General features: G+C 41.2%; 1 long non-coding RNA gene across 1 annotated transcript; it reads right to left on the bottom strand.

Moving 5' to 3' along the window:
• Positions 1 to 228: 228 nt before the first annotated feature.
• Positions 229 to 11,651, bottom strand: LOC132649431 (uncharacterized). Its single transcript, XR_009587860.1, has 2 exons — positions 11,251 to 11,651; positions 229 to 1,455 (listed from the first exon to the last, which is right to left on the bottom strand). It is a non-coding gene; the product is annotated as an uncharacterized LOC132649431 (long non-coding RNA).
• Between the last annotated feature and the right edge of the window lie 661 nt (positions 11,652 to 12,312).

Genomic DNA, 12,312 nt, shown 5'->3' with positions numbered 1-12,312 from the left:
AGCGCCCCACAGACCCTCTGACACTCCCTGATAGCCACAGACAACAGGCCAGCAGGAAGAAGACTTGGTGACTAATCAAGTCTTTCCACCTCTCCCCTTAGACTCAAAGTCTCTTTTTACATGACGAATGATGAAGAGTTGCCAGAGCTTGCTGGCCGAGTCAAACAATTTTTGACTCAGGAGTAAGAACTGAAAGAAAAGTAATAAGCCAACACATTGCACATGGGATCTGTCCAAGAGGGCTTCCAGTAGAAAATCTAGTTGCCCCAGTTTATTCCAGCAATCCCTTTTCAAGTTAGAGCAAAGGCACAATGAATGAATTCACAGAGAAGTCAATCTTCTTTACCTCTACCATGGGTCTCTGTGATCCTCACAGAAACAAAAGGTGTGAACTTTACAAGACATCTCACCTGTTGTCTCAAACAAAAGGAGGTAGACTTGGCAAAACATTCTGCTTATCACTGACTCCAGGTGAAAGCCAGGGTGAAAACATGACTTTCTGCTGATATCTAAATAACAAAGCACCCTGGCTCCCCACAGGTCTCCCTTTTTTGTATTTTAAAAATTGATCATAACTAAGAGCTATGGAGCAAAGGTTGTGCATTTCTTAGGTTGTCTCTCTTGAAATATATATTCTTACCTGTCACTGGTACATGAATTCCATAATTCATGTCCTCTTAGGTTGAATATTCTCCAGAGAGATCTAACCGTCTTTGACTACCAACCTCCGCTAGGGTGGACACTGGGGTTTATTCTTATGCAGATCAGCTATAACATTCCAAAAGGCCTTGATGAAGGATTTAATTATCACTGGTAGGAGACATGCTCCTAATAAAAGTAATACTCCAAGTCCAATAACACTCCATAAAAGTGACTTAAAAGATGACCACTTATCCAAATACCAAGCCTGAGAAACATTTATAAGAACTATAATAAAAGACTGTCGAACAATCAGAACCTATTGTTCATTTGAAAGCTTAGAAATGCAGTTTGTTAGTTTACATTGATGGCAAGAAACATTAAAGCTTGAATCTTGTATAAAAACATTAACATTTCCAAACGACAAAGCATAAGGAGGATGTACATAGGCAGTTACAGGGCCTCCCAAGTGTTTCTGTGGCAATCTTCCAAATACAGGTCTGCTGAAAACCGGAATCAGATCAAAGTCCCATATTCAGTCCTCTTTTTCATTCTTCCTGATCTTGTTGAGAATTGTCTTGATTACCAGATCAATCATGTCCAGTCACACTGTATCTAAGAGGTTTCTCTGCATAATATCTTCTCCCAGGGGCAGAATGAAACAAAGGTGGGTCAGGACCATAAGCCCAATACAGCTCTTTGTCCACCATCAGGACAGAATTCACCATGGTCAGCAACAGGAACATCCTCCTTCCGGGGAAGAGCTCCTGCAAATCGCACCAGCCTTTCTGGGACCCACCTGGCTCCTTCTGCGTCCTACAGAAGAACACAAACATACCCACTTACCCATGTTAATATAGGGTTTGGGCCCTGCCACATTCCAGTAATCAGACCTTTTCATTTCACTTGGGAATAAGGATCTTTGGTATTAGGGTGCCAGAATCAATCAGCCACAGAACAGCCTTGTATATCCATATTCAAAAAAAAAAAATGTAAAATAAAGAGGGCATAGTTAATTCAATTCTGTGGTGTTTGGGGATATAACTTGCTGTTTTTTTTTTTATTATTATTTTATTTTTGGCAGTTGGTTCCATGGATCCGTGAGCACACTCCACAATTCCTTGACTTTGAGGATTATATGGAATACCTGTTTGATGACATATTCATTTGCACACAAAAACACTGAAAAGCTTGACTAATATATGCAGTATCATTATCAGTCTTTATAATGGAAGGAATACCAATTGTAGCAAAACATTTTAAGCAATGACTTATAATGTGTTTAGTGGCTTCTCCTGATAAGGGAATTGTCATGATAAATCCTGAAAAAGTATCAATTGTTACATGAACATATTTTAGTTTTCCAAATTCTGGGATATGAGTAATGTCCATTTGTTATTTGGAATGGTTCCAACCCTCGGTTTTAAGTAAATTAACTTTATGTTACAGATTTAAAATATACCCAATGACCAATAATCTATAAACAAGACATATTAAACATGGTAAACTTATACATTCAAAACAGACAGACAAAACACTTTGCTATTTGTTGAATCCAATTTTTTTTCTATAATTTTATTTTTCTCATTAGTTACATTTTGTTAATTCTGTATCCCAGCTGCATCCCTCATTCCCTCCCCAATCCCACCCTCCCTCCCTCATCTCCTCCCTGCTCCTTTCCAAGTCCACTAATAGGGGAGGACCTCCTCCCCTTTATTATGACTCCCTTTTGTCAGGTATTTTTTAGGACTGGCTGCAAAGTCCTCCTCTGTGGCCTAACAGTAGTGCTCCTCCCTTGGGAGGTGGATCCAATTTTTTATGACCATAGAAGCTTTGTAGCAGAATTAACCATTACCTTTCTTACTGGAAAAACCGAGAAGCTGCCTTATTTTTTGATTTTTTTTTAAATTTTTTTACTTGAGAGATTTTAGCTGCTGATTGACACTGCTCAGCAAATTCTAACTTCCAGAACAAATGATCTTCTCCTACCAAACACTCTTGCTAACTGCTTCCAGTTCCCTGGGCAGAGGGCCTCAGTAGACAAAGACTCTAACAGATCTTGAGTAAAATATGCTGTAGGACCATATTGAGAGCACACAATTTTCAATCCTCTTAATTGTTTAAAAGATATAGGTACATGGACTCTCACCATATTACCCTGTCCATCAAGTTGCTCTATAACTGAAAAACCAAAAAACTCAGTTATGTCTTTTCTTTTCTGCCTAGCTTGTTCTTCCTCTATCTCTGCAACCTCATTAGGACCTACATTATCCTCAAGTCTTCACCTACTAAGAAATTATTATCATTAGGAGGGACTTATAACTCTTCTGGAAGAGCTGATGGTTTAATCTTATTTTGTCTCGAAGCCTCCCATTTTTCTTTCCTCTTTCTCTAAAACCCTGAAAGTTTCACTTTCCCAGTTCTATGTCATATATACAGACTATCTCTAATTAAATTTCATACAAAATTATGAGGCTACTGCCTTGTCCCATTTCCACTTTTGAATTTTACTCACTGCTCCCTTTTTACTTCATGATCTGAGCTTGACAACACCCGTGGTGTCCTTCACTGCTTCCATGTATCACAAGCGGCTGTTCAGGTTCCAAATTGATGGAGCCTGCTGGCAGAGTTGAACAGTTCTGGAATCGGGAGTGAGGACTGAAAGAAAAGTAATAAACCAATATACTAAACATGGGATCTGTCTGAGGGGGCTTCCAGTAAAAAAACTAGTTGCCCAAGTTTATTCTAATAATCCCTTTTCAAGTCAGAGCTAAGGCATCTCGGGACAATGAATGAATTTAAAGAGAAGTTAAACTTGTTTACCTCTACCACCTGTCTGTGTGATCCTCATACAAACAAAAGGTGTGAACTTTCAAAGACATTCCACCTACTGTCTCTAACAAAAGGAGATAGACTTGGAAAAACATTTTGCTTATCACTGACTCCAGGTGAAGGCCAGGGTGAAAAAAATGACTTTCTGCTGAGAACTAAATAACAAAGCAGCATGGCAGATCTGGGGCTCCCCACAAACAGTGCTGCCAGCTTTCAGTAGGGACATCCTTTGGAAGATAGGTGAATTACTCAAGGATGTTATTTCCAGATGGGTGGTTGTAACTTTGTCACTGTTATCAGAATTATCTGCCTTTCTCAGTAACAAGGCAAAAGCACTGTTGAGCAGTTGATTATAGAAGTAGGAGATGAGGTTTCCAATTTTGTTTCTTTTGTTCATTCATAACCAGTTCATAAGCTTGTTAAAATAATTAGAAGGGTGAAAACAGAAGGAGGAGGAGTTAATAGAAGAAGCAGCCCTGGATTTTACCTGTAAGCCCTGAAGCAATCAAATTTCTATCAAAACTAATTTACTATGAAAGAACTTTCATCTTCAATTTGGAGTCAGATCTGACAGTGAAGGCAAAACACCAAGAAGCAACTCAGGAAATCCAAATGCCTCAGAGCTGAATAGCCTGGAGCAGGAGAAATCTATGAGGAAGTTGTGGGCTGACATTGAACATGAGTTATGTTCAGATCAAGGCAAGTATGAGTGCCACATCCATAAACAGCAGGAATTCTTTTGCAAATGCCCTGTGGGAAGCAATGCTCTGTTCATACACAACTAAAAATTCACTACCACTTACCATATGCATAAGTAACTCCTATAGTCCTTATTCTACATTGTGACTGACTTGAGCCACGTTGCTGACAAATTTCAGGAGTACCAGCCCGTATCATGACTCTGAAGCACTTCATTAGTCTGCTTTTCATGCTGTCATAAAGGCAGGCCTGGTAGGGTGACATGGTTTCAACTAAGTTTGTGCTGAGTTGAAAGGTATCAGTTGGTGTAAAAGCTATGGGTTATGGAATCATGCAGAACTGAACAACTGTAATTTTGTTAGGCCTTAGCCTCCATCCATTAAAAGAGGCTAATCTTAAACCCAATACTGACCTGGAGCAATGGTTTATACCTATAATCCCAGAATTTGGGAGACTGAGGCAAGAGTATTGTTGCAAGTTTGAGGCAAGCCTGGTCTACATAGTGAGATCTGTCTAGTCAGATTTTGAAGTAAATGAGACTCTTATTGAGAATAAAATAGAGGAAAAGCCAGGCTTAAAGAGTTGAAGTAAGGTCAGATTTTGAAGTAAATGAGACTCTTATCGAGAATAAAATAGAGGAAAAGCCAGGCCTAAAGAGTTGAAGTAAGGTGTGCATGGACTATTGAGCAGGTAATGGTAGAATTTTTCAGTACAGAGATAGAGAGGTAATGTGAGCTGTGCATTTCACATGGTCTCTTTTAGAATTGCTCAACTCTGCCAGATATAAAAGCAGTTACAGACAATAAGTAAATCAGTGAGCATGGCCATATTACAATAAAGCTGCATTTACAAAACTAGGCAAGGGCCCAGATCTGACCAGCATACTAGTCTTCCAGGTCCTGACACAGATCAAGCCTTAGAACACGGCCTAAGCAGATCTAGCCTTCATGTGTGTCCAAGTTTTCACAGGACATGGGGCTAACTGCCTTGGAAGGGCATTGACAAAGCCAAAGACAGTGTCAAAATCTCACTTCAAAAATAAGTGCAATGAACAAATATCATTGTAGAAGAAGACTTCACTGGACACTAAACCAAGGTATCTTGTCATCCATTAAACCAGCATTTTGTGCCTACAATGTGCCAGGTACCATATACAGATCTAGGCGTGAGCCACCAAGGAACACGACAGAGAAGGTGTTGTTGTTTATTCCTATTCCAAATGAACTAGAAGAGAATTGTTCTCAGAATGTACTATTTCCTTATTTAATTTTATTTATAACTTTCAAGTAACGCTATCTATCCTCAGGTCACATGAGAGAAAGTACGGGCTTAGGGAAGTCCTGCAGCCTGGGGTTGCTGGGGTTCCCACCAGCGCAAGGTCTCGGCCTCTAGCCACTGGCCCACTCTCACCATCCTGTGAATACCTTTCAGATGCCGGGGGCACTCAGCTCCAACCACGGTCCTCCAACCTTGGGATCCATGGAAACAGCCTCAGTTGTGGTTCCGAAGCTCAACTTGTCTCCTTTAGGAGACCAACCAGGTCTCTGCACTCAAAATGCCAACACCCATTGAGCAAAGTGTCTGGGTAGTTGGAGCTCATTAACCTTAGAAAAAGAAAGCCAATAGTGGAGTGGCTGACTCTAGGACTTCATCTGGTGGTAAGAGCATCCCAAGAGTCTTGAGTCTAGTTGATCCCAGGATCATACATCTGAGGAGAGCTTTGGGCAATTCCCTGAGAACTACCTACCAGCCTGAGACCATTCCCACCAATGTAAGCCCTCCAATCTAAGGAGGGCTACTGTAGGAATATCCAGCTGCCTGCCCAGGGCTCTTGCTCCACCCCTGAGAACTCCAATGAATACCAGGAACTACTAGCCCATGCCAGAGACAACCAGATGCCTAAAGGCCAGCGTTAAACCACAATCAACAAAAGCCAGAGCAATATGGCATCTCCAGAACCTAATTATCCCAAGCCAAGCAGCCTGGAATACCCTAACACAAATGAAACATGAGAATGACTTGAATCTATGCTTAAGAAGATGATAATGGAGGAAATGAATAAAATCTTTAAAGAAATACAGGAAGATACAGTTAAAGAGATTGAAGCCTTTAGAGAGGAAATGAATAAATCACTCAAAGAAACAAAGGAAAATACAAACAAACAGGTGAAGGAATTAAACAAATGCAAGAAATGCATTAAACAAATTGCATTAAAGAAATGCAAGAAAATACAAACAAATAGGTAAAGGAAATCAGTAAACAGTTCAAGACCTGAAGATGGAAATAGAAACAGTGTGGGAATGTATGAGTTCAATTCCTGTTGACACAGTGTTTTTGGTGGCTCTCCTGAGCTCATCCCAAGCAACTCATGCTTTTTTACTCAGACCATATCACTAGCAAACAAATATTTGGAGAGCACAGAATAAGGAAGGAATGCATACCTAGTCCTTGCTATTGATTCTGCAACTATCAAGAACATTAATTTTTTTACAGGTATTTTGACGAAGCAGAATAAAATGTTAAAGTTAAAAAATGTATTAAAGGAGCTGGTGAGATGACTCAGAAGGTAAACACACTCACACCAAGCCTGACAAACGTGAGTTTAATTCCCAGAACCCACACAGTAGGTTTGACCTCTACATGCATGCTTTTGTACCCACACCATATAAATGTGATAAATATTTAAAAGTTAAATGCATTATAGAAAATCTTTACATTTAAAAACAAATGTTCAGTATGATCCCTTTGAAAAAGAGGTAAACACAGCATAGTGTTATCAGTGGTGAGATAACAGGAAATTTTTACCTTTTTTTTTAAAATACTGTTTGGTTTTCCAATGTTCTAAAACTAACATGTGACCCTTAAAAATTAAGGATGTGTAATATTTGAAACTGTAAGAATTATTAATTGTGTATTTATATATTGAAAGCTGTGACTTCAAGCTATAGAAACCACCAAGGCTGCAAACACACTGCGCTTGTGCTCACAGAGGCTGCTGCTCTGCCGACCTTTATTATCGTAACTGGACAGAATCCACTCTCCTGCTTTCTCAGCAACATTGTAGTTTTGCTCTGAGGAAACCATCTTTCTTTAACCCTGGGATTCAATTGTCTCCATGGTAAAAGTCTAATCCCATTATCCTGGTGTTTTTCTTGGGTAGAATATAGGTTCAGGCATAGTCACACAGAGAATTGGTGAAAGCAAAAACAACATGGGAATGACTGGAAGAGCCCACATGCTCTGACTGAGGTGATGACCTGTCTTTCTAAAGCTGGTGTAAGGAAGGAAGGAAGGACTCCTTTATCTTGAGATGATGCAAATGGTATGTGCCTCTTCTCTTCTTACATTGGTGGCTCTCAAACCTTCCTAATGCTGTGACCCTTTAATACAGTTCTTCATGTTGTGGTGACTCCCAAACAGAAAACTATTTCCCTACTATTTCATGACTATAATTTTGCTATTGTTAGGAATCATAAGGTAAATATCTATGTTTTCTGATGGTCTACGGTTGAAAACCATGCCTTAGATGATCTGGGTGTTGCTATTGATGAAAGTGCAGGAGGTCTCAGAAATAGCAGAAACTTCTAACAAATGTTTCCAAGTTCTTGTCACCATCAGAAAAAAAATTTAGAGATGGCATAAAATAAAGAATTGGGAAGAAGTTTTATGCAGACAGAGGGTAAAGGAATCTGAGTCACAATCTTTCAATTTTAGCTGAACTTATAGGTGAGCTTCAATGAAGGGAGGATTATTCATAAATGAGAAGAGGATCCGACTTTCTCACAGAATAGGTTTTATTCCCACTGTCTATCCTTATCTGGAATTTTGAGCTTGAAACAGACAATTCTGCGAGACTAATGGTAAAAAGTTGCAACTACAGTTAGCACAGTTAGCAAAGAACAGTTAGCAAAGGTCTGGGTTAGCCACAATGGTCCAGGGGTTTTGTTTTGTTTCTTTGTTTTTACTGTTTGAACAGTCACATAATTTCCACAGCTCTACAGATGTATCAGCTTCTAGAAAGTCTGCCTCACATCCTCCTAGAAAAACTTATTAGTTTAACCTTTCTTTTTTTGAGATGACTACTGTGACATTATATTCTAAAGATGATGACTGTGTGTCCTAGTGTAATCTCTGGTGCTATGATAAACACCATGTCCAAAAGCCAATGGAGAAGACAGGGTTTATTATTTCAACTAACAGGTTATAGACCTTCATCGAAGGAGGTCAGAGCACAAGAAGACAGCACAAAGGAAGACTGCATTGGGGGTTGTTGCAGGCTCATACTCAGCTACCTTTCTTATTCTTATCCCACCTGCTCACAGTGATGTAGACCCTCCTGTATCAATTAGCAATTTGAAAATGCCTCATGAGTATCGTCATAGTCCAACCTCATCTAAGGTACTTCTTCAGTTGAGGTCCCTTCTTCCCAGGTGACACTGGGGTTATGTCAGATTCACAGATGAAACTAATTCCAACAGCATGCTCCCCCACGGAAGGCTGGGAAAGTTTACTCGCCTCTCCTAGCATAGACTAAGTAGGGGGTGATACCAATCTCCCATAACAACCTAATTGAGGGGTGACCCAATCTTCCAAGATGGTCTAAGTTTATGGACACCCAAAATCCATGTAGAGCATGTCAGACAATTCATAAAGATCAAGACAAGGTCCTTAAAGCTGTGTAATTTCATATCAGCCCAAACCCCATTATTCTTCTAAGGGACATTTAATGGATGGAGCAAGTAAATTGTGTGGTGTTGGTCATCTATAACTTGCCTCACCTTTGCACTCAACATGTTTATTAATTATCCTTCCCTTGCAGCTATGCACATGCCAACACTAAGAAGAAAATAGTAACTGCTCTAATAGAGTCTTTGAGGGCAGGGCTCTAAGCCCGAAGGGGAAACGGTTCTACTGAGGCAGGCAGTGCAAGCAAGTGTGAGCAAGAAGGCCTTGGAGGATCTGGAAGAGAAATCCCTGAAGAGTACCAGGAGAAAAGAAAACAACTGCTGTGCATGGAGTCACCAAGAAAGTGCCACAGATAACTATCATTAGGCCCCACAACTCTTGGTGGGCAAAATTAAGTGAACTGGTCTAGGTTTCTAAGTACAGTATTAGAAATGTAAATGTTAATGTACTTTTTAAAATGAGGACTGAGCAGTGACAAATGTTTTCTAGTAAAAACCTTGACTTGGCAGTAGGAAATGGAGGAAGGTAGAAAGACACAAAAAACTACCTCCAATGCCTTTGTTTATTCTGCATATGCTGCCTCCCTTCAACAGACTCTTTCAGGTTTCCGTACTCTTCACTTCAGGGAGGGTCTGAAATGTTTGCTCAAAAAATAGAAGAAAAATAAAGAACTCAAAGCTTACCCACTCTTTAAGTAAAATCTACCCACTCTCCCTTCCTTCTCCCCTCATCCTCAAACTCTTCTTTGGCCTGTTTTCCACCTGTGGTTATTCCCATGTACAAAGGAATGCCACTGCTATTTTGTAACTGTCAGTTTTATCTCTTGCTAATTGCAGAGTAACCATTGAAGAACAAAAGGGACCACATTTATCTTTACAGTTAAGGTGAATTCTGAGCTTGACACAGAAAATCTACCTGTCCTCAGCTCTGGGCTTCCTTAGTAGCTTCAAGAGCCTATATGCAACGCTATGGTTTAAACTCAAGATGTTGAATATTAAACATCCAACTTATTAAAAACACTGGGTTGCTCTGCCCATCTGCTTATCTGTCAGTTTTATTTACAGTAAACTAATAATACTAGAAACGATGCATCTTATGCACAGTCAGGCCCTGCTTTATTATGTTCCCCAGACATCAGTGACCCTTCTTGGGAATCCAGCATGGAATCACTGCTGAATGACAATGGCCACACTGGCTTTAAGAGCCTTGCTGCTTCTCAAACAGCTAGACCACTTTCATTTAATATTAAACTAAAATGGCCAAGAGCTAGTCATACCTACAAGATAAGCAACCTGGACAATAATTGAGACAATTTAGTGATATGCAGAAATTAAACAAAGAACGGTGTTACTATTGTACACACACACACACACACACACGAATTAAGACCTTCCATCAGAACAGTAAGTATGACTTAAAACATTCAGAATTCTTTTTATAGTGGCATTCCTGGTTTTTTTTTTTGTTTGTTTGTTTTTTGTTTTTTAGGTTGCACACAGCACAGAATCATGACAAGCACTGAATGTTTTTTCTTTCAAGGGAAGGGGTTCTGTTTTTTAATTGACTGGTTATCAAGGCATAACACACAGGCTCTGGTAAATCAAGGGATTCACAGAGCTGTCCCGGTTCTCTTAGGCCTTTCCTTTTTTAAAAACATCTCTGTAACCCAAAGTATACTCAGACTGTCTATGGCAGTTTCAACCCTCACCATTCTCAGTGCCTTGGTCTTGTCTAATTGATAAGTCATTCTGCTTATTTTCTGCTGTTGTGGACTGCAGCCTTCATGATGGGAAATGCTCATTTGCTACAGGGAACTTATTTCAATTTTAGCACAGCTCACACAACTAAAAGCTCACCTGTCTGAGGGTCAAGTCAATAACAGAACTGCAGGAGTGACAGGATTCCTCCAGACCATTGTTTTCCGTGCACAACAGCCTTAAGTAGCAGGGAACACTTAGCAAGGTGGCCTCTATCAGGAAAATCAAATTAAAAACCCTTCCTTCCTGGCTCCACTCACCATTGTATGAGAGGATGGCTGTTGCTTTTAATAAACTTCCTTTTTCCTTCCATATGCCTGGGAACCAGGGTCACAATTTCACATAAGCGGGAGGTCCTAACTGGGCTATAGGGAACTCATGTTTAGGGGAGCTGGGAACCAGGAAAGTCCCCATGGGGCAAAGGCAAGGGTTCGCATTGAGATTTGGGAGGAGGTAAAGAGACCAGATGGAGACAGCTGGATGTCCGCGCCTAGCCAAGATTTTCAGACCAGGCATCAATTCCCGGAGGCACTCTTGGAATTGCGCAACAAGCACCCGTAACCCATACTCGGTGATAATCCCTACCGCCCAGGGGCCCTGTAGAGCAGGTGATCCCAGAGCAAGAGTCCCCACTCACCTCCTCGCCTCCAGAGCATTGATCGCCCTTGCTTACCCAGGGCCCAGGTGCAGCTCTCCTTGATGGCTTTGTATTTGCTCCCGGATGCGTCCCTCTGCAGCTTCCTCAGGATCTCTTCCATCTTGGCCTTCCCACAGCCAGGCCCCCGACCCAGAGATCCGCGCAGGGGACGCGCCTAGGCGGCCGCTGTGCTCATCCCCATAGCGCTCCGCGGCCGCTGATGAATCACGCCTGCTCCACGCCGCGGGCCACGTCAGCCCCGCCGCCACGCCCGCCGGCACGCCCGCCGCGTCAGGTGCGCTCCCCAGCGGGAGGACTCAGAGACCAAGGCTGCCCACCTAATGCCCTGGAGGACCTGGGGAATCTGGCATCCTGCAAAGGTGGGGATCTGTGGCTGGCTGCAGGCCAGGCTCCGCCTGCCTGAGGGATCCACTGAGAGCTTTGGACAGAGGGCAGGGAGGGGCCTTGCCGCTTTTATCTAATTCTTGCTGTGCCTGCCATATCCCTGCATCCCGGAAAACAACCATGCTAGGTTGTTTTCAAACCAAAATTCGCTGGTCCAGGCTGAAAATTCCTGTTTCAGGCTGAAGCCATCCAGCAAAGTCTGTCGTATGTCTGCCTGCAAGGAGCTTCTTAAAAATAATGTGTTTGGCTCATACATAGACTCCAATACAGTTCTCTAATAATTAGGGAATTGGATGTGAGATTTAAACCCTAAAAAGGTTTAGAAGAAAATTAAAGTGAATACACTTATCTTAGTACATTGAGATTTATACCAAACCAGCTAAAGCAGAAATTGAAAAGAGAAAAGAAAAAAAAAATCAATAAATTTAATTAACAACTTAGAATCTTTAAGCAGCCCAGCAGTGAACCTGTGGGGCTGCCCCATATGTTAAAAATTAATGGTCCTGTATATAAGCAAAGAAACCAGGCCTCAGCTACTTCTCAGCCAAGCAAGAATTGTATTCCATACACCCTGAATCCAAAGATGTTTTAAAAAATCTTCAGTACCTGCAGGTGAAGTTAGGAAAATTAGAAACTCAAGGTTATCCTTAGCTATTC

This window comes from Meriones unguiculatus, chromosome 20 (genome assembly GCF_030254825.1).
Source record: "Meriones unguiculatus strain TT.TT164.6M chromosome 20, Bangor_MerUng_6.1, whole genome shotgun sequence".
NCBI lineage: Eukaryota > Metazoa > Chordata > Mammalia > Rodentia > Muridae > Meriones > Meriones unguiculatus.
Note: the sequence above shows the minus strand (reverse complement) of the source record. Positions and strands in the feature narration are given on the sequence as shown.